The 19,473-nt window shown below is 41.1% G+C and overlaps 1 protein-coding gene across 8 annotated transcripts in view; it reads left to right on the top strand.

The window, feature by feature from the left end:
• The first annotated feature begins 416 nt into the window (after positions 1–416).
• The window catches only part of CNOT1 (CCR4-NOT transcription complex subunit 1), a 100,302-nt gene continuing 81,245 nt past the window's right edge, over positions 417–19,473 (top strand). For all 8 annotated transcript variants that reach the window (XM_024750552.1, XM_024750555.1, XM_024750554.1 and 5 more), the window contains exon 1: positions 417–542. The gene's annotated coding sequence lies outside the window, so the exon portion shown is untranslated. The remainder of the gene's footprint in view (positions 543–19,473) is intronic.

Below are 19,473 nucleotides of genomic sequence, written 5' to 3' on the forward strand. Positions count from 1 at the left end.
GGCCCTCTCCTTTATTTATTGTTTCTCAGAGGCAATGCCAGGCCCCCATTGGTCGACGACCTCGAGGGCAGGTGGGAAGTCCGTAAAACCCCAAATCGAAGTTATCTGCGTCTCTCCATTGGCCCTCGCCTCGAGCGCAGGCGCAAGGGCTCCTACTCCTGTCCCTGGGGACTGGTGAGCGGCAATTGGCCAAAGCCCGCGAAGTAGGAGTCTGGATTGGTAGTTGCTAGCAAGAGCCTGGTTTCTTCCTTGACTTCTGCAAGTGATAGTGTGTGATTGGTTTAAATCCGCGGGCACCCGTCGATGATTGGGCAGGAGCCACGGGCGGGGTACGATCATTGGCTGGTGCTGGGGCCCTCCCTCCTCGGGCGGGCAGCGAATGATGAAATGGGAACGGGGAGGGGAAAGGCCGCGACGTGAGCGCGCGACCTCCGGCGCCATTTTGTAGAGAAACAAGCGGAGTTAACCGAAGAGGGGTCGAGGAGAATCGGAGTCGGGCACCCAGGAGTTTCCTGTGTCCATCGCCGTCGGAGCCGCCTGAGGTGAGGTGGGCTGGGGTCGGATGCTGGGGCCGGCGGGCGATGTCAGCTACGGAAAGCGGGTGCCGGTGCGGGAAGGACCGGGGGTGGTCCCGGGGCCACTGGGAGCGTTTCCCGGCGCTCCGCTGTGTGAGGGGCAGTCGGGACGGGGAAGTGGAGAGGCGAGAGAGGGCAGACTCTCTCCCCTCGGCTGTAGAGTCTTTGGGCTCTGAAGAGAAGAGGCCGAGGCGAAGGCTCCACAAAGCGGAGGGTAGAGCGCGGGATGAGACCCGGGATGGCCCCCGGCCCGGGCCTGGAGGCTCTGAGGGCGGCGGTGGCGGCAGCTGGGGCGGCTGGGCCTCGGTTCGCGCGGACTTCACCCTTCTCAGACCCCCACGAGCTCCTCAACTGCCGGATGGGTGCAGCGGGCATCGGCCCCGGAGGCCTAGCTCCGGGGGCGAGGGGCCCGTGTTTGGAGTACAGGCTCCCAGTCCCTCTGGGCGGACCTGGAACTGCCAGTCCCCTCCCCCGCCCCCAGCACGTTGTCAAACCCCGGGTGTTTCGGGTGTCCGCAGGTGGGAGGGGCGGGCGGGAGAGAGCACTTCCTCATTACTTCTTGCCACAGGTTTTGTTCCACTCGCGCGCCCGGGCGCTCACTCTGTCTCCAAAGTCGGCCCCCATCCACCGGGCCCAGTTGTCTGTGCTGTAGTGGCGGTTCCGCTCATCCGTAGGAAGTGCCCGCTTCCTAGCCGAGCACTTGTAGGCCTCAGCGCTGGTGGCAGAGAGACTTACTACAGGTCTTACTAGAGGGTTCCGTGAGGCCAAACACACAGGTGTTCTTTTTCAGTACCACCCCCCTCTGTAGATTTCACCCCACCGGGCTCCCACAGAGGAGTACCCTCACTAGGATGAAGCTTTAATGCTTAATGTCTGTGGTTTGGAAATGTTGTGTTTAAAGTAAACTTGGAGCAGAAACTTTGCCCCTTGAAGTCATTCAAATGTCACAGTTTTTAGGACTCTAATAAAAAGTATTTTTTTCCTGAAAGTGAGTAATAGCACTTAGTCTCCCTCTTCCTCTAAAATTCGATTGCCTTGGGGAGTTTATTTGACCAGTTAATAATTGAGTGAGTGTAGTTTATTACCGTTTGCGAAAAAAATTCTGAACATTTGCCTCATGACAATCCGTTTGATAGGAGTTAGGGATACACAGATGAAAAAATGGTTGGACATGTACAAAATCAGGAAATAGGTCAAACAGAATAAGAACAAACTTGTTTGTGTAGAAGTATTTGGGTTTAATGTGCTCAGGTTGACATTCCTACCCATCCAAAGATTGGCAGTGTAGTATTTTAGGTATTAATAAGATAATATGGTATCAGTTTAAATAATCCTGTTGTAGGACACTGCAGATTGTTACCTTGTCTGAGGAGAAAATGAGCTGATGATACATAAAGTTTTAGACATATAGTTAGTTGTGCTTTGACTGAAAAGGTCCCATGATGATAAAACTTGTTTAGAGAGTTGGTTTCTTTTCAACAAGTGGGGGCCCAAATCCTTCCGTGGAAACTTAAGTCTAGAATCAAGGCACCAAGATTTAACCATCAATAACTGAAAGTATTACCCTTTCTTGCCTAAGATTGTAATCATAGAAGTTTTAAGGCAGCCTTTTGTGGCATTATGGTGGAACAGAACTGAAATGCTTTTGGTTCCTAACTCACTCGAATGGATCTCTGGCTTAGCTTCTTTCTTTATGGTCTCTTAAATTTCTACTGGGATTTTAAATCCCAGTCTCTTTAATATGGATCTTTTCAGGCTAAGTACTGTGATGTTCTCCTAACTTTGGGTTAAGTCATTAAAAAAAAAAAAGCAAAAACAATTGTGAGGACAGAAGAGGAAATGCTTCCTATTTCTTGACAGCATGTTTTAAGACTAATCTCAAATTATCCTTGCTTTTTCCAAGTATGTTTTTGGTTAGATTCTGATCTAGTTATGAAAAGCTTTCTTTTTAGCCAATTTAAATTTATGAACTTGAGTCTTTTTTTTTTTTTTTTTTTTTTTTGGGTAAGCGGCCATGGCTCACGGGCCCAGCCGCTCCGCGGCATGTGGGATCCTCCCAGACCGGGGCACGAACCCGCGTCCCCTGCATCGGCAGGCGGACTCTCAACCACTGCGCCACCAGGGAAGCCCTGAACTTGAGTCTTTATTTCATTCTACCACATAACAGATCTTTGGTACTCAATACCTTGGAAGAGAAATTATCACAATAATTTTAATTGAATGCTCAGATATTTCAAGGCATTTATTTTTCATGAGAAGTTTATGATTCTTGAATTAACAAAAGTAGTACCTGCTATGAATTTGGTATATTCTTTTGTAAAAGAACAAAGCTGACTTTCAAGTCAGTACATATTATTAGTTGAAGCATTTCTTAACCAGCCCTCTGATCAAACTGAACTTCCTGCTGGGAAGTTTCAAAATGGCATCCTACTGAGTCTTATTTTAAGACCTTATATAAAGAAATATCCAGCAGTTCCTTTTCTGTTTGCTCACAATTTTTAAGAAGCATGTTTCAAAGCTAAAATGGGCTCAAAACCTTTTGCACCCTGTATGTACACAGCAGTTAATTTTAACGTACTTTTCATTCATACATTTGCAAGAATGTAGCAAAGCAAATAAAACAAATTATTCGTTGGAAAGCATTGTTTGAGAAGTCACTAATTAGAGGTGTAGACTTAATCTGAAATCCTGTGTTGAGATTTGAAGGAAATGCAGCCTTTGGGAGTGTGGAGCATAGGTTTAAGAAATGCATTTCTGGGGGAAAAAATGCATTTCTGTCTTTAATGCTAGAAGGCTCAGGATATACCTCTAGGCTAAATTAAAATGTTGAATGAGATGTTAAACTGTCTGCAGGAGAGGTGTTGGTTTTATTGTGCTTTTTGGTTTTTTTTTGTTTTTTGGACTAATTATATGAAATGTAACATGGAATGAAAGCATATTGTGAAAGACACCATTTTATTGCTCTTAAACTTCATATTAAGAGCTCAGCATTTTCCCTTTCAGATAATTAGTTTGAAATTTTGTCACCTTGGATTTAGAGCTCTTAGTTTTGAAATGCAGTGTTACTTTTAAAATTTTTGGTAGACTCATAAGAATAGTTACTCCTTTGTTTCAGACCCTGTCTTTTCTGCAGTAGCTTTCTAACTAATCTCCAGTATCTTTTCCCCATCATTTGTTTATTGGATTTCTTTATTACATAAGTGATACGTGAATATGTTCTAATTGTAAATGATTCTGGGAATACAGTTAATTCTTTACATTAATGCCAAATTGTCTACTAAATCATTGGTTTGAAACTAGGCATCCTATACGCCAAAGTTTTTCAAGTACCTTGGCCTAGAGCTTATTGTGTAAGTATTGATCCCTCCCTACTTATAGCAGCATATTACAACTTACACTTTAGTTAAGACTGTTGCACAGTGGTTCCCAAATACATTTTTGCCCCTTTTATCTGGAATGTCATCGTCTATATCTGCAAAAACATTATCTATCATTCCAGTTCATACTCAGATGTACTGTCTATAATCTTTTCCCTGACTTCCCTAAGCAAAATTTATTTCTTACATTCCTCTTGGCTAGTTTCACTTATCTTTACCATGTATTGCCTTATAAGTTGTCTCATTTTATAGTAGGTAAGAAGTCTCCCATCCTCCAAACATATACATACAGTTGCCCTGAATGGTAATTGAATAATACTTCATTTGTTACAGTTGGGTAGATTTATAGAACATGGTGTTCTTGGAAAACAGTACCTCTGGTTTTCTTTTGAGGACACAGACTGTTTTTCTTGGAGCTATATACTTATAATTCTGTTGACATCTTTTAGAAGGTTAAACTTTGAAATCTAGTCATACAGAATTATGGTGTCATCTGTAGGAAATTGAAGCCCAGGAAAGTGAGGTGACTTCCTTAAGTTTAATGTTAGGCCAGGTTTTCCTACTCTAGCCTAATGGTGATTCTGTCTTTCCGTACTGCTCTTCAGTACAAGGAAAAGTTCTGTGAATCTGATCATTCATCATAAAGGTGAGAATAATCTATGATCAACCACTTATTTTTGGAGGACAAGACACAAGATTTGAGTTTTTCATCTCTTCAGTGTGAAAATATAAAACTCTAGTCTGACAAAAAGATAGTCTTTTGCAATTATTGGGAATGGTCGTTACTTAACCTCAGTGTAATAAACTTGCATTTCCATTGAGGCCTTCAAAGGATGGAGCGACTTAAGTTTTAAAATGTTCTTCAGCCCTGTAAATTGAATTGTGACAGATAATTTGAGTAAGTTTTCTTCTGGTGTAGTTACAGTTTTAAGATAAAGTAGCTCTAAGAAGGGTACTCTCTGTTATTATTTTTTAGTTATTTTAAATACATAGTGTATAGCTTTATAATTTTACACATGCTACTGGGAAGATGCTTCTGAATGAATATTCAGTTGATTTCAGATCAAGAACTTGGTTCTTTTCTGATTTTGGAGTAAACATGCTTTTTGGGCTCTTTTCACTTTTTCAGTTTTTAAAAATGAATGGTTATTTGCTAATACTAACAATTGTTTAAACTATGCTGATGTACAGATTGTAGTAATTCTTCTAGAATTGTGAAGTGCCTTCCCTGGCGATCCAGTGGTTAAGACTCTGCTTCCACTTCAGGGGTTGCGGGTTCAATCCCTGGTTGGGGAACTAAGATCCCACATGCTGAGTGGCCAAAAAATAAGTAAATAAGTAAAATAAGGTGAAATAAAATTGTGAAGCTATCCACACAAGGCTATTAAATGTGCTTTAAAAGTTACTATTAAGGTTCTGTTGCCTTTTTTTTTTTGGCCACACCGCCCAGCATGTGGGTCTTAGTTCCCTGATCCCAGGGATCGAACCTGTGCCCCCTGCATTGGAAGTGCAGAGTCTTAACCACTGGACCACCAGGGAAGTCCCAGTCAACTCTTGATCCATTTGTTTTTATCCTTGGCAAAGCTTTCATTTCAAACCGATTTATTACCTGTCGACCATAATGTTCTTGAATATTTCCTTATCCCTTGCCAGCTGGGTTCTAAAAAAAAGTTTTGCACTAGACCTTTCTAAGCCCAGTAATACATAATTTGGGGATGTCCTTGATTTGGATTACTCATATTAGTGCTTTTTGTTCTTTAGGTAATGAAGAGGTAAGTGTACCATGTATATATATCCACTGTTACGGCATGGATGTTTTAGGAATATTCCTGTTCCCTTTTCAAACAGACAGTTACACCAAAGATTACAGAAGTTGAGGTTGTCTGTCCAAAGGTAAAATGTAAAAATTACTTGAAAGTATTTCATTTTGATTTTTGTCTTCTTCAATCAGTAAGCCCTCAAAGGATTCTGGCAACCGCAAAACATTGGTATGGTAACTTACTTTAATATAGTAACCTTGTTTTGGGATATTTGTGTATAGCTTTGTAGGGTTCTTCTGTGTTTGGGTTTTAGTCACTAATTTCCTCTTAATGTGCTATTATCTACCTTGCTTTCTACCCTTGTTCCCCTGTCGTTTATTCTCAGTTCATCATCTGGAGTGATTCTTATATTTTTAAAAATTATATTGTGTCTTCTGCTCAAAACCACCCATTGATTCTCCATTTGTCTTTAGTAAAAGCCAAAGAAAGTCCTTTTATCACCTACAGGATTTAGCCCTGCCCTATACCTCTTCATATGTTCCCCCTTCTCCCCACCTTACTCTCTTCACTCTCCCCCTCACTAAGTACTTCACCTACACTTGGCCTCCATGCTTTTTCTCACATATGCCATGTACTCTCTGAGGAAGCCTTTGCATTAACTGACAGTCCCTCTGTCTGGAACATTCTTCTCTCAGATATGTGCATGGCTAAACCCCTCAGCTCCTTAAAATTTCAAATACTACTTTCTCCATAAGGCTTACTCTGACCACCCTACTTTGCAATCTCCTCCCGCCCTCCCCACCCCCAGTGTGGTTCACCTTTACCCTTGTTATTTTTCCATAGTACTTAGTGTCTCTTGAAATGCTTGATAATTTTTTATGATTACTGTCTCTTTCCCCCATTGGGAATGCAGGGATGTATACATGGCTGTTCACTGATGTATCTCAAATACCTGACACATAGTAAGTACTCAACAAGTATTTGACTAGGTTAATATACATAATAGTGTGTAAACTGTTTCTCTGATAAGTTTTGGTAGCCACTTCACATTAGCCATATACTATTTCCTACCATTTGGTGGATTTAAGTTGTGCTTGGCTTTGTATTAACTTTGTGGAAGGCCAAACTTGAGGTGTTCGCATGTAGGGCCCACCTTGCAGAAAGTGGATGCAAAAGCTGTTTTCTCAATAAGGACACTATTGATGTTTGGGCAGAATAGTTTATTGGTGGTGCTGTCCTCCTTCCTTGCAAGATGTTTATTGCATCTCTAATTCTCATTGAATACCAGTGGCTCTCCCTTTCAAAATGCTTTTGGAGATGATATTGCCCTCTAGTTTGTAAATACCCTTTTGGGGTTCATATTTGTTGTCAGGGTTATTTTACTTAACTTTTATCCAACTATTGTTGGGGTGAGTCACAAGTTAAAATTATTTTAATTTTACAACAGCATATGTGAAAACACCTCATATGGAAAAGGAATACCATATTTCACTGATTCTAAAAGAAATTTTTAACATTTTAACACCTCTGAAATTGGGATGTATCATGTCAGAAAAAAACTGCCAAATAAAGTTTGTAAGTGATACGTAAAATAGTGATGCTATCACAATTAAGACAAACCAATCTGAAATGAGATTATGGAAAATTATCTCCGCCTTTGATGGGTGATGAAGGTAGAAGAAATTTACCAAACTTCAACTACATTTTGTTTTCTGTTAAGTCTAGTCAAATTGTATTTTAGGGACCTAGAAATTGAATATGGTATTGGACTTATTTAGCAGGGTTATGGAAGATTTTTGATGCCCGCAAAGCTGGGTGTTTGGTTGGGAGTGGTGGCAAAGAAGAGATAGGGAATAAACCCAAAGTATGTCCCCAGGCACTGATGAAAAGGATAATACACATGAAACAATAGAGAACAGTGTGATTAAATTTTAACAGTATGTGTCATGCATACTGAAGGGAAGGGAAGGTAGATCAGCACATCAACCTGTAGACAATCTGATGTGTTCGGAAGGTTTCAGAGGGGCTGGGGCTTGAGCTAGGCCCTGGTCTTATTACCTGATGGTTTTGTCCTCTTTATTTGCTTGCCTTCTGGTGACCACTAACGTCCCTGTCTTGAAGGTATTAGGGATCTCCTAGTTGGTAATTCTGATAATTTATAATAGTTTCTTTTTTTTTTATACTGCCAAATGTATGTCATAAGATCTCTCCCCCATGGTTTTCATAGACTATTATGGATGTATTAGTTATCAGTTGCTGTACAACAAATTACCTCCAAATTTAGCTGTTTAAAGCTTCTTTGCTTTTTATTATTTCACAGGCACAACCTGGCTAGATGCTTCTGACTCAGTGTCTCTCACAGAGTTGCAGTGCAAGTATTCACAGGCCATACTCATCTCATGTCTGAAGGGTAGTGAGAAGGGTCTGAAGGGTACAAGCTTACTCATGTAGCAGTTGGCAGGTCTCAGATCCTTGCCGGCTATTGTTTGGGACATATCAGTTCCGTGCCACATTGCCCTCTCCACAGGGTTACTCACAACATGACTGCTTGCTTCTTTCTGTCAGAGCACAGGCTCGGAGAGAGGTAAACCAGACAGAAGTCAGTCTTCTTGTAACTTAATCTTGGAAATGGCTTTCTGTTCTCTTATTTTGAAGCCACATTTAAGGTCCAGCCCACACTTAAGGGGAGCAGATTACTTAAAGGTGTAAGTAAATATTAGGCAGGGATCATTGGGGTTATTTTAGAGGCTGCCTACCACAGTGGACAAAGATACTTCCTTGGAGCTCTCTTAGGGATGCTATCTGTTTCTAGGTTTTACTTATTACCATTAAGAAGAGGACTCTCGGGCTTCCCTGGTGGCGCAGTGGTTGAGAGTCCGCCTGCCGATGCAGGGGACGGGGGTTCGTGCCCCGGTCCGGGAAGATCCCACATGCCGCGGAGCGGCTGGGCCCGTGAGCCATGGCCAATGAGCCTGTGCGTCTGGAGCCTGTGCTCCGCAATGGGATAGGCCACAACCGTGAGAGGCCCGTACAGCAGGAAAAAAAAAAAAAAAAAAAGAAGAGGACTCTCCTTGGTTTCTGATATTAATCACTGTTTCTTCCACCTCTCTGTCCACTCTTTATTTCCCTTTTTGACTTCCTTTGTTTTTTTCTTATTGAAGTATAGTTGATTTACAATGTTATATGAGTTTCAGGTGTACAACGTAGTGATTCAATGTTTTTAGAGGTTATACTCTATTTAAAATTACTATAAAATATTGGCTATATTCCCTGTGCTGTACAATATATCCTTAGAGCTTATTTATTTTATACATAGTAGCTTGTACCTTTTAATCTCTTGCCCCTGTCTTGCCCCTTCTCCCATCCGTCTCCACCCTTTAACCACTAGTTTGTTCTGTCTGTGAATCTGTTTCTGTTTTGTTATATTCGTTTGTGTTTTTTTTAAGATTTCACATATAAGATAGGATACAATATTTGTGTTTGACTCCACTAAGCATAATACCCTGTAGGTCCATCCACGTTGTTGCAAATGGCAGAATTTCTTTTTTTTTTTTTTTTTTTTGGTTGAGCCACATGGCATGTGGGATCTTAGCTCCCCGACCAGGGATTGAACCCACATCCCCAGCAGTGGGAGCATGGAGTCTTAACCACTGGACCACCAGGGAAGTCCCTCATTTTTTTTATGCCTGAGTAATAGCCCATTTTATATATGTGTGTATATAAATGGGCACATATACTTTATCTGTTCCTCTGTTGATGGACACTTAATGTTGCTTCCATATCTTGGCTGTTATAAATAATGCTGCTATGTGCATTGAGGTGCATGTATCTTTTCGAACTAGTGTTTTAATTTTCTTCTGACATAAACCTGGGAGTGGAATTGCTGGATCATATAGTAGTTCTGTATTTAGGGTTTTTTTTTTTTTTGTAATATTTATTTATTTGGTTGTGCCAGGTCTTAGTTGCAGCTCCTGGGCTCCTTAGTTGTGGCATGCAGGCAGGCATGTGGGCTCCTTAGTTGCAGCATGCATGTGGGATCTAGTTCCCTGACCAGGGGTCGAACCGGGTCCCCGGCATTTGGGAGCTCAGAGTCTTAACCAGTGCACACCAGGGAAGTCCCTGTTTTTAGTTTTTGAGTTCCTCTGTTTTGGGGTTTTTTTTTCACCTTCCCTTAAGTGCTAAGCTTCCTTAGGACTCTCTATAGCAGGTGTCCCCAACCCCTCCCCACCACACAGCAGGAGCTGAGTGGTGGGCAAGTGAGAGAAGCTTCATCTGCTTCTCCCCATCATAGCTCACATTACCACCTGAACCTTTGCTCAGAATTACTGCCCGAACCATCCCCCCCACCCCCCAGTAGAAAAATTGTCTTCCACAAAACTGGTCCCTGGTGCCAAAAAAGGTTGGGGAACTGCTACTCTATAGGCCCTCTCTTATTCTCATTTCTATAGTTCTCCCATGCTATCATCTATATGTTGATGACACTGAGATGTGTTATTAGCAGCCCACACTTTCCATGCTCCAGACTGTAAATCTAACTGCCCAGTGGATTTCATCTGTATGCTTTACTCCAGGCATGCCTCATTATCTTTCTTGCCCTTCACACTTTGTCTTCCTCAGTTGTTTCATGTCAGGAGTGAGTGGAACCCAGCTGCTTAGTCTGGAAAGGTGTGTTTGATTCCTTCTCTTTATTCACTTCTTTCCTTATTCTTCACAGTTTTAGAATCCTTGCAGTTCCCTCTTGAGTGCATTCACTTCTTTTTCCCACTGATAGTCTTAATTTCTCTGTGACCTACTCTTCTTTCTGTGTTTCACATTGTCAAGAGTAACTTCTAAAAGTTTTCACCCAATTATGTCCTCTTTTGGTAGGCAAAAGCAGGCTAGGGTTGTAACAAACAACCCCAAGGTATCAGTGGCTTAGCAAAGTAGACGTTTATACCCAGATAACTTTCCTCAGATAACTTTCATAGAGAGTGTTCATTTAGGTTACCTTCTATGCAGTAATTCAAGAACCCAGGCTCCTTCCATCTTTTGGTGCCACCCTCCTCTAGGTGTTAGGAGTTCTGTTCATAGCTGGTGCTTGGTGAAAGAACCAGAGGGTTGTGAGTAGGAGGTTTTATGGACCAGTGGCTGGTATCATATTTGGCCTACATTTCATTGGGTATAACTTAGTTTGTTGGCCACACCTGTGCAAGAGGCTGAGAAATATAGTCTAGCTGTTTATCCAGGAAGAGGAAACAGATTTGATGATTATCTAATCAGACTCTGCCACTTCCCTATTCCCTAAAACATATCTAAGGCAATCCAAATAGCTTCCAGGATTGTCTTTATGATAAAATGCAAAATTCTGAAATGGATTTTGCACATACTAGAGAAGAAACCCACAAAATGAGTCCCAGTTACCTTCAGAAGGCTTTTCCTCTTGGCTAGTAACAGGATGAGTGTGTTGTTGGGGGGGGCCCCCCAGGACTACCATCCCCAGGTTCAGGTTCAGTCACTAGGACTCACAGGACTTGGCATATGGTTGTACTCAGGGTTATGATTTATTACAGCAAAAGGATAAAAAGCAAAATCAGGAAAGGGAAAATGCATATGGGGTGGAGTCCAGAGAAGACTAGGCTCATTCTCCCAAGCATGAGCCTCTCCTAGTGCCTCTCCCAGTGGAGTCACACAGGACCTACTTAATTCCTCCAGCAATTGTGACAGCATATGTGTATGAAATGTCTCCTGGCAGGGAAGCTTATTAGAAACTCGGTGCCTAGGTTGGTCATGTAGGCACCTTCTGCCTACCACATAGCAAAATTCCAGGTTCCCAGAGGGAAAGCAGGTGTTCAACATAAACCACATTTTTGGGTACAGTTTAGGCACAGTGAGCCACTCTTATTAGTTCTGGGAGTGGGAATTCATTCTCTCAAAATCCAAATTCTGACACCAGCCAAGAGCCAACCTGGCAAGCCTTCCTAAGTATAGCAGCCTCAGGCCTTCTATGTTAAATTAACTCTTCTGCACAGTGACTGAGGTTCAGACCTCTACAGATTGGGATTCTGTATAGAGAACCTTAGAATATGCAAACAAACAAGCAGACTTTATTGACCTAAGTTTTCTTTTCTCTGTTCTTTTTTTTTCTTTGGCTGTGTTGGGTCTTGGTTGCTGCGCGCGGGCTTTCTCTAGTTGCGGCAAGCAGGGGCTACTCTTCGTTGCGGTGTGCGGGCTTCTCATTGCGGTGGCTTCTCGTTGTGGAGCACGGGCTCTAGGTGCATGGGCTTCAGTAGTTGTGAGTGGGCTCAGTAGTTGTGGCTTGCGGACTCTAGAGCACAGGTTCAGTAGTTGTGGCACACGAGCTTAGGTGCTCCGTGGCATGTGAGATCTTCCCGGACCAGGGCTCGAACCCATGTTCCCTGCAGTGGCAGGCAGATTCTTAACCACTGCACCACCAGGGAAGCCCTAAAATTACTTTTCTATCAGTGGGGGAAAAAAGTTCAATTTCCTTTTCAGCTTCTTTCATCTAACTTTTCATTTATGGTTACCATTTGTTTTTCATTTATGGTTACCATTTGTATCCTTCTAGATACTCTGCATATAAGGACACTACATACACATGTCACTTGCTTTTAAAAACCCTAATAGATATTTCCAACCTTTCTAGCTTCTTTTTTTTTAGTGTTAAATGATATTCCATTTTATGATTTACTTAACCAGTGCCCTTTTGATGGATACCTAGGCAGTTCTCAGTTGATACGTTTTAAACAGTTGGTCTGGGACTTCCCTGGTGGTCCAGTGGTAAAGAACCCACCTTGCAAAGTAGGGGACGTGGGTTGGATCCCTGGTCAGGGAACTAAGATCCCACATGCCTCGGGGCCACTGAGCTCGCAGGCCTCAACTAGGGAGCCTGTGTGCCGCAAACTACAGGGACCACATGCTCTGGAACCTGCGCACCACAACTACAGAGCCCATGCACCTTGGATCCTGCCCGCCACAACTAGAGAGAAAACCCACACACCACGGAAGAGAAGCCCGCGCGCCGCAACAAAAGATCCTGCATGCCTCAACGGAAGGTCCTACGTGCCGCAACTAAGACCCTAAGCAGCCAAAAAATAAATAAATAATAAAGTAAATCTTAAAAAAATAAAGAGTTGGTCATTTCCTGGATGAAAAAGAAATGAGTTAAAAGACAAAGTGCAGAGATGGGGGTTTAGGGGCCTAAAGCTCTTACTATTCATCACTTTCTGTAAGGTTGGAGATATTTATATCAGGAAATGGCATTAAAACTGTTAGGGACTTCCCTCGTGGCACAGTGGTTAAGAATCTGCCTGCCAATGCAGGGGACACGGGCTCGAGCCCTGGTCTGGGAAGATCCCACATGCTGTGGAGCAGCTAAGCCGGCCTAAGCCAGTGTGCCACAACTACTAAGCCCACGTGCCTAGAGCCCATGCTCCGCAACAAGAGAAGCCACTGCAATGAGAAGCCTGTGCACCGCAACGAAGCAACTAGAGAAAGCCCGCGTGCAGCAACGAAGACTTAACACAGCCCCCAAAAAACACAAAAAAGAACCCCAAAACAATTAGACTCTTTAAAATATTGATTTTGAAGTTATAATACAAGTTTTAAAAATCATACATCTATTGCTCTATTATTATCATGTCTTCACAACTGTATTAGTAGCTGCAAGTTAAACTTTAAAGTTGAGATAATATCTTCCTCAACGAGTTATCAGGTTTAAATAAACTAATATAGTTGACCCTTGAATAGCATGAGTGGTGGAGCACCAACAGCTTTGAAGTCAAAAATTCATGGGTAACTTTACAGTTGGCTCTTTTTATCCATAGATTCAAACAACTTTGGATATAGTACTGTATTGAAAAAAATCCACGAATAAGTGGATCCTCTCATTTCAAACCCCTGTTTAAGGGTCAGCTGTATGTAAAATGCTTAGAACAATTCTAGTATTTAAGTGTTCGTTGTGATTATGCTCCTATAAGTTATTCTATTATGTACATAGTAATTATAACTGAAATTTTAATAAGTGAGCCAACATTTTGGATGAATGGCTTGGAACTGTTCAGTGTAAATCTAGAGTCCCTGCCTCCTGGAGGAATATTAAATATCAGGGTATGTATTTTAAGTTAGTGCTTACTTGGTCATGAAGTTCTGTAGAAAATAGTGAGCTCTCTTAAAGCCAAAGGAAGAAGTGGGACATCTGGGAAAATTAGTAATGGTTGCTTCTGGATGCTAGAGTACATACTTTTCCCTGATTTATATGGGCCATTAGTACTTTGCAACTTTGTCCATTATGGTAACAGTACCCACATGTGGCCTTTTTTTCTTTTGGCCACACCACAACGCATGTGGTGTCTTAATTCCCCAACCAGGATCGAACCTGAGCCCCCTGCATTGGAAGCGTGGAGTCTTAACCACTGGACCGCCAGGGAAGTCCCTAATTTTATACTAAGATTAGTTAAAATTAAGTAAAATATTAAAAATTTAGTCACCCTAGCCACATTTCAAGTAGCCACATGTAGTTAGTAGCTGCCACATTGAACAGTGCAGTTGTGGAACATTTCCATAATTGGAGAAAATGAATGAGAGAAGAAGGCTCAACTCAGCTTCTTCTAATCAGGATGCTACTTCTAAGACTTGGGAATTTTCAAAGTCAGACTTTGGTATTGGTAGACCTCAGAATTCTATGTATTTTTAATACTGGAAATTGGGGGTTCAATAAACTGATAGCCTTTGGTCTGGTCTATTTGGCTTCTTAAAGTACCTATTGGTACTTAAACCTAGAGCAAGTTAGGTGGTAACTATTAAGGTTGCTATGGGAAACCAAAGTGTCTTTACAGACATGGCTTTGTCTTTGGTCCAGCTGAAAGAAATAAAGGGGAGAAAAAGGAATCAGTGGGAGGGGCTTTCCTTATCTTAGTAGCAAGAGATTGCCTCAAGCTATACTTTTCTTAAACTAATCCCAGAGCTATTTGTAAGGTCAGTGGTTTTCTAACTTTAAAATGCATAAGAATCACCTCCAGAGTTTTTTGTTTTGTTTTGTTTTGTTTGCGGCAGGCCTCTCACTGTTGTGGCCTCTCTCTCGCTTTGCGGAGGCTCAGCACGCGTAGGCTCAGCGGCCATGGCTCACGGGGCCCAGCCACTCCACGGCATGTGGGATTTTCCCGGACCCAGGCACGAACCCGTGTCACCTGCATCGGTAGGCGGACTCTCAACCACTGCACCACCAGGGAAGCCCACCTCCAGAGTTTAAAATGCAGTGTCCTGTTGTCTTTCCCTAAAGATTTTGACTCTTTTGGTGTAGGGTGATGCTTAGGAATCAGCATTTTATTTACTTTTACTTTTTTAATTATTTTTTTTGGCCATGCTGCGCAGCTTGCAGGATCTTAGTTCCCTGACCAAGGATTGAACCCCTGCCCACGGCAGTGAAAGCTCAGAGTCCTAAACACTGGATAGCCAGGGAATTCCCAGGAATCAGCATTTTAAATACCTCTCTTTCTTCTCCCAGTTCTTATATACAGTTGCCTTAGTTGCAAGCATTACAGTAAATTCTGTATTCTGTTAAGCGCCTTGAGATCAGTGTTTATTTCTGTGTTTTCTATAGCATCTAAAGTTATGTACATGGTATATGGCTAGGCTCAAGTGTTTGAATTAATAAGAGGGCCACCTCTAGCAGATGATTTTTATGGTACACTGGAGTGAAATGGAAAAGGGGCATTTGACATTTTGCATAATCCTGATAAAATAAGGGATGATAATAGTAAACTTTTTCAATTAAAAATATTTTTAAAGTTTAATGAATTTGAGCTTGTTTTTGTAATCAGGTTTATGTCGGTTTTATGCTTGAAAAGGCTACATACATTTTAACAATCTCCAAATTGTTGACAGTCATCATCAAAGAGAAGCCTCATTTGCATAAATAAATATGTGATACATTTAAAACATTTTTTCGAGCTTTTTTTTCCCCGAGCCTTTTTGCGGTACTCGGCCCTCTCACTGTTGGGCCTCTCCCGTTGCGGAGCGCGCGCACGCTCAGCGGTCATGGCTCACGGGCCCCGCCGCTCTGCGGCATGTGGGATCTTCCCGGACCGGGACATGAACCCGTGTGTACTGCATCGGCAGGCGGACTGTCAACTACTGCGCCACCAGGGAAGCCCAAGGCTCATCCTTTTTTATTGACAAAATGTAATACCTTTAGAAAAATGTGAATGTATTTTGAGCCCAACATTAAAAATGATGTGAAAGTAAAGATGAAGCTTTAATTTGAGAGTTTGTGTGCATAGCAGCATTGCAGCTGTCTTGGATGCCACTTAAACAGAGAAGACGAGAGATTTAAGGGTATTAATTGCTCCTGTCAGAAGCCAACCACTCAGCTTTACCATATCATCACTCTGGACCAGTCAGTACCAATTTGGTCTGCCTGGCTATACTCCTTTAGCATGTGGTTTGTAAACTTCTCCATCAGCTCCACTGAAAAGATTTGACAGTTGCTTACTTTTTAGCTAGCTGTTAAAGCTGATGTTGAGGTGATAGAGCATCATCCACTGTGCTTGTAATGGATACCTCCTGTTGTTGCCTTGAGGGCTTAGGAGATCCTTATCCCTGCTACACCTCCTGCCTCTTAAAGATAAACCCTTTGGGAAAGCTATGATATAGTTGAGGCCTAATTTTACAAATGGGGAGGGGGAAGCATAGAGGTTCATCACTTATTCAAGGTCATGTACCCTTGTGTTATGTGTAGTTACTGGTCTTATGGCTTTAAAATTTGAATTATTTTAAAAATTGCTTAAACTTAGCTTAAATTTTCATTTTGTAAAAATTACCATATACTTGTAAAAATTAAAATACATTTGAGTACAAAGTGAATTTTTGGAAATCCTATCACGTGCTTGTAATTCCTGCTTTAAATTATAAAGGTAATACATGCCCCCATCCTCAGTTTTGTTAAGAAAACTTTCACACGTACAGAAAAATGCAAAGAATAATACAGTGAACAATCCCATAACTTCTTCCTAGATTAAACAGTTAACGTTTTGCCATGTTTATTTTCTCTATATTTTTACTGAAGTATTTGATCCCAGATGTTTCAGCATGTATCTCCTACAAGTTAAGACTTTCTGGCATAGTCATACTACATCTAAGAATATTAAATACTTAAAAAAAATTTTATTAGAGTATAGTTGATTTACAATGTTGTGTTAGTTTCAGGTATACATCAAAGTGAATCAGTTATACACATACATATATCCACTTATTCCTTTCCCATATAGGCCATTACAGAGTGTTGAGTAGAGTTCCCTGTGCTATACAGTAAGTCCTTATTAGTGACCTTTTTTGTATAGTGTGTATATGTCAATCCCAATCTCCCAATTTATCCCTCCCAGAATATTAAATACTTTTATAATATCCAGTCAGTTTAAAAACTTCCCCAGATGCCTCAAGAATATCTTTTGTAGCTTTTTAAAAAAAATATTTATTTATTTATTTGGCTGCGGCAGGTCTTAGTTGAGGCACGTGGTCTCTTAGTTGCGGCATGTGGGATCTAGTTCCCTGACCAGGGATCGAACCTGGCTGGGCCCCTGGCATTGGGAGCGTGGAGTCTTAATCACTGGACCATCCTTTTATAGCTTTTTTGAATCAAGCTCAGATTACTGTTCACGTTAAACCTTTTCATTTTGGTTTTGTAATTTAGAACAGACCCCACTTTTTCCTCTCTCTTCCTGACTTTCTCTCTGTTCTCTCTGGCTCGTGAGTGTAGGCCAGTGGTCTGGTAGAATAATCCAGCACTTGGATTTGTCTGATTAGGTTCTCATGTATAGTTAAACTTGTTCCTTAAACCCTTTATTTCCTGTGAATTGATAGGTGTAGAGGTGTGGTTAGGTTTATGTTAGCCATCTTTGGCAAGAATACTCCAAAGTGACACTTCATATTGCAACACATCAGTAGGCACATTTGTTGGGTAGTCTCACCATTAGTAACTTGATCATTTACTTAAGGTAGTGACAGCCATATCTCTATGGTAGAGGAACATTTCTTTCCTTTTGTAATTAGTGGGTAATACTGTACAAATGTCCCACCTGAGGATTTTTAGGCGTTGGTGATTCTTGCCTGAATCAGTTTTTATACTGGTCAGGGGTATTACACAATGGTAACTTTATTTTTCTTTTATACTTTCTAAATTTGTTAGCCAACACCTTTCTGGTGCATCTTGTCCTTCCTTTTTAAGTATAATCATGGATTTAGGGATTCTTATTCACTGTATTATAGTTGTAGTCAATTTTTTTACCCTATGATTTATTGGAAGGAACTTTTATCCATAGTGGCTTACTGAAATTTCAGATTTAGGTAACACATTTTCATTTAATCTTCTGTTTATGTCAGGATGCTTAACTGTTTGGAATTTTCTTCATCTGCACACATAAGAACAACTTAGAATTTGTAGAAAGAAATTTGTGGCTGCAAAAAGTAAACTTGATCACCAGTGTGTGTGGATTCAAAAATATGTATGTTTGAGATAAATTAACAATTTAGAGTATACAGATTGGCAATAGTAAAATCACCAGATTATTTCTATGTTTTCTTCCCTCAAGCATTTCTAAATGATGCTGCATTTAGGGAAGATTATAGAAACATTGGTTATAAGTTCCTTTTGGTGCTCAGACCCAAAATTAGAAGAATCCTTTTAATCGGCTCATTTCTCTCTGACGAAATTTTTAAGTGTTTCCTATTTTTGTCATAGGATGAGCCAAACTCACCTTGCATCTTCCTTGTTAGTCATATCTCCAAGGAACCTTGGTTCTTTTTATTATCTAGAAACCATGATCCAGAAGTTAGATGGGCTCATTGCTTTTGGGGTATCATTTAAGGTGTATAACACATTGATTTGGTACATTTATATTGCAATATGATTGCCATTGTACTGTTAGCTAACACCTCTATCAATGTATAATTATGATTTCTTCTAGTGGTGGGGACAGTTAAGATCTTAGCAGATTTAATGTTTATAATACAGTTTTGTTTGTGTAATCACTGTACTATGTATTAGATCTCCAGGACTTACTTATCTACTAGTTGCAAGTGTGTACCTTTAAACACCCAGTCCCCCACCCCCGGTAACCACCATTCCACTTGGTTTTTTCAAGTTCAATTTTTTTACATTTTAATTAATTCGTTTTTAAATAAATTTATTTTATTTATTTATTTTTGGCTGCTCTGGGTCTTCATTGCAGCGCGCAGGCTTTTCATTGCGGTGGCTTCTCTTGTTGTGGAGCACGGGCTCTAGGCATGCAGGCTTCAGTAGTTGCGGCGCATGGGCTCAGTAGTTGTGACTTGTAGGCTCTAGAGCACAGGCTCAGTAGTTTTGGCGCGTGGGCTTAGTTGCTCCACGGCATGTGGGATCTTCCCAGACCAGAACTCGAACCCGTGTCCCCTGCATTGGCTGGCAGGTGGATTCTTAACCACTGCGCCACCAGGGAAGTCCCTTAATTTATTTTCTATTAAGATACTCAACATATTATATCAGTTTCAGGTGTACACATAATGATTTGAAATTTGCATATATTTCAAAACGATCACAATAAATCTAAACATCACCACACAGAGTTATGAAAAAATCTGTTTTTTCCTTTTTTCCTGACTTTCAAGATTTATTCTAAAAGTTGTACATTCCAAACGTTGTACATTACATCCCCAGGACTTATTTACTTTATAACTGGAATCTTGTACCTTTTGACCACCTTCACATAAAAATTTAATACATGCATACCT

Source organism: Neophocaena asiaeorientalis, unplaced genomic scaffold, assembly GCF_003031525.2.
Source record: "Neophocaena asiaeorientalis asiaeorientalis breed wild unplaced genomic scaffold, Neophocaena_asiaeorientalis_V1.1 scaffold1337, whole genome shotgun sequence".
NCBI lineage: Eukaryota > Metazoa > Chordata > Mammalia > Artiodactyla > Phocoenidae > Neophocaena > Neophocaena asiaeorientalis.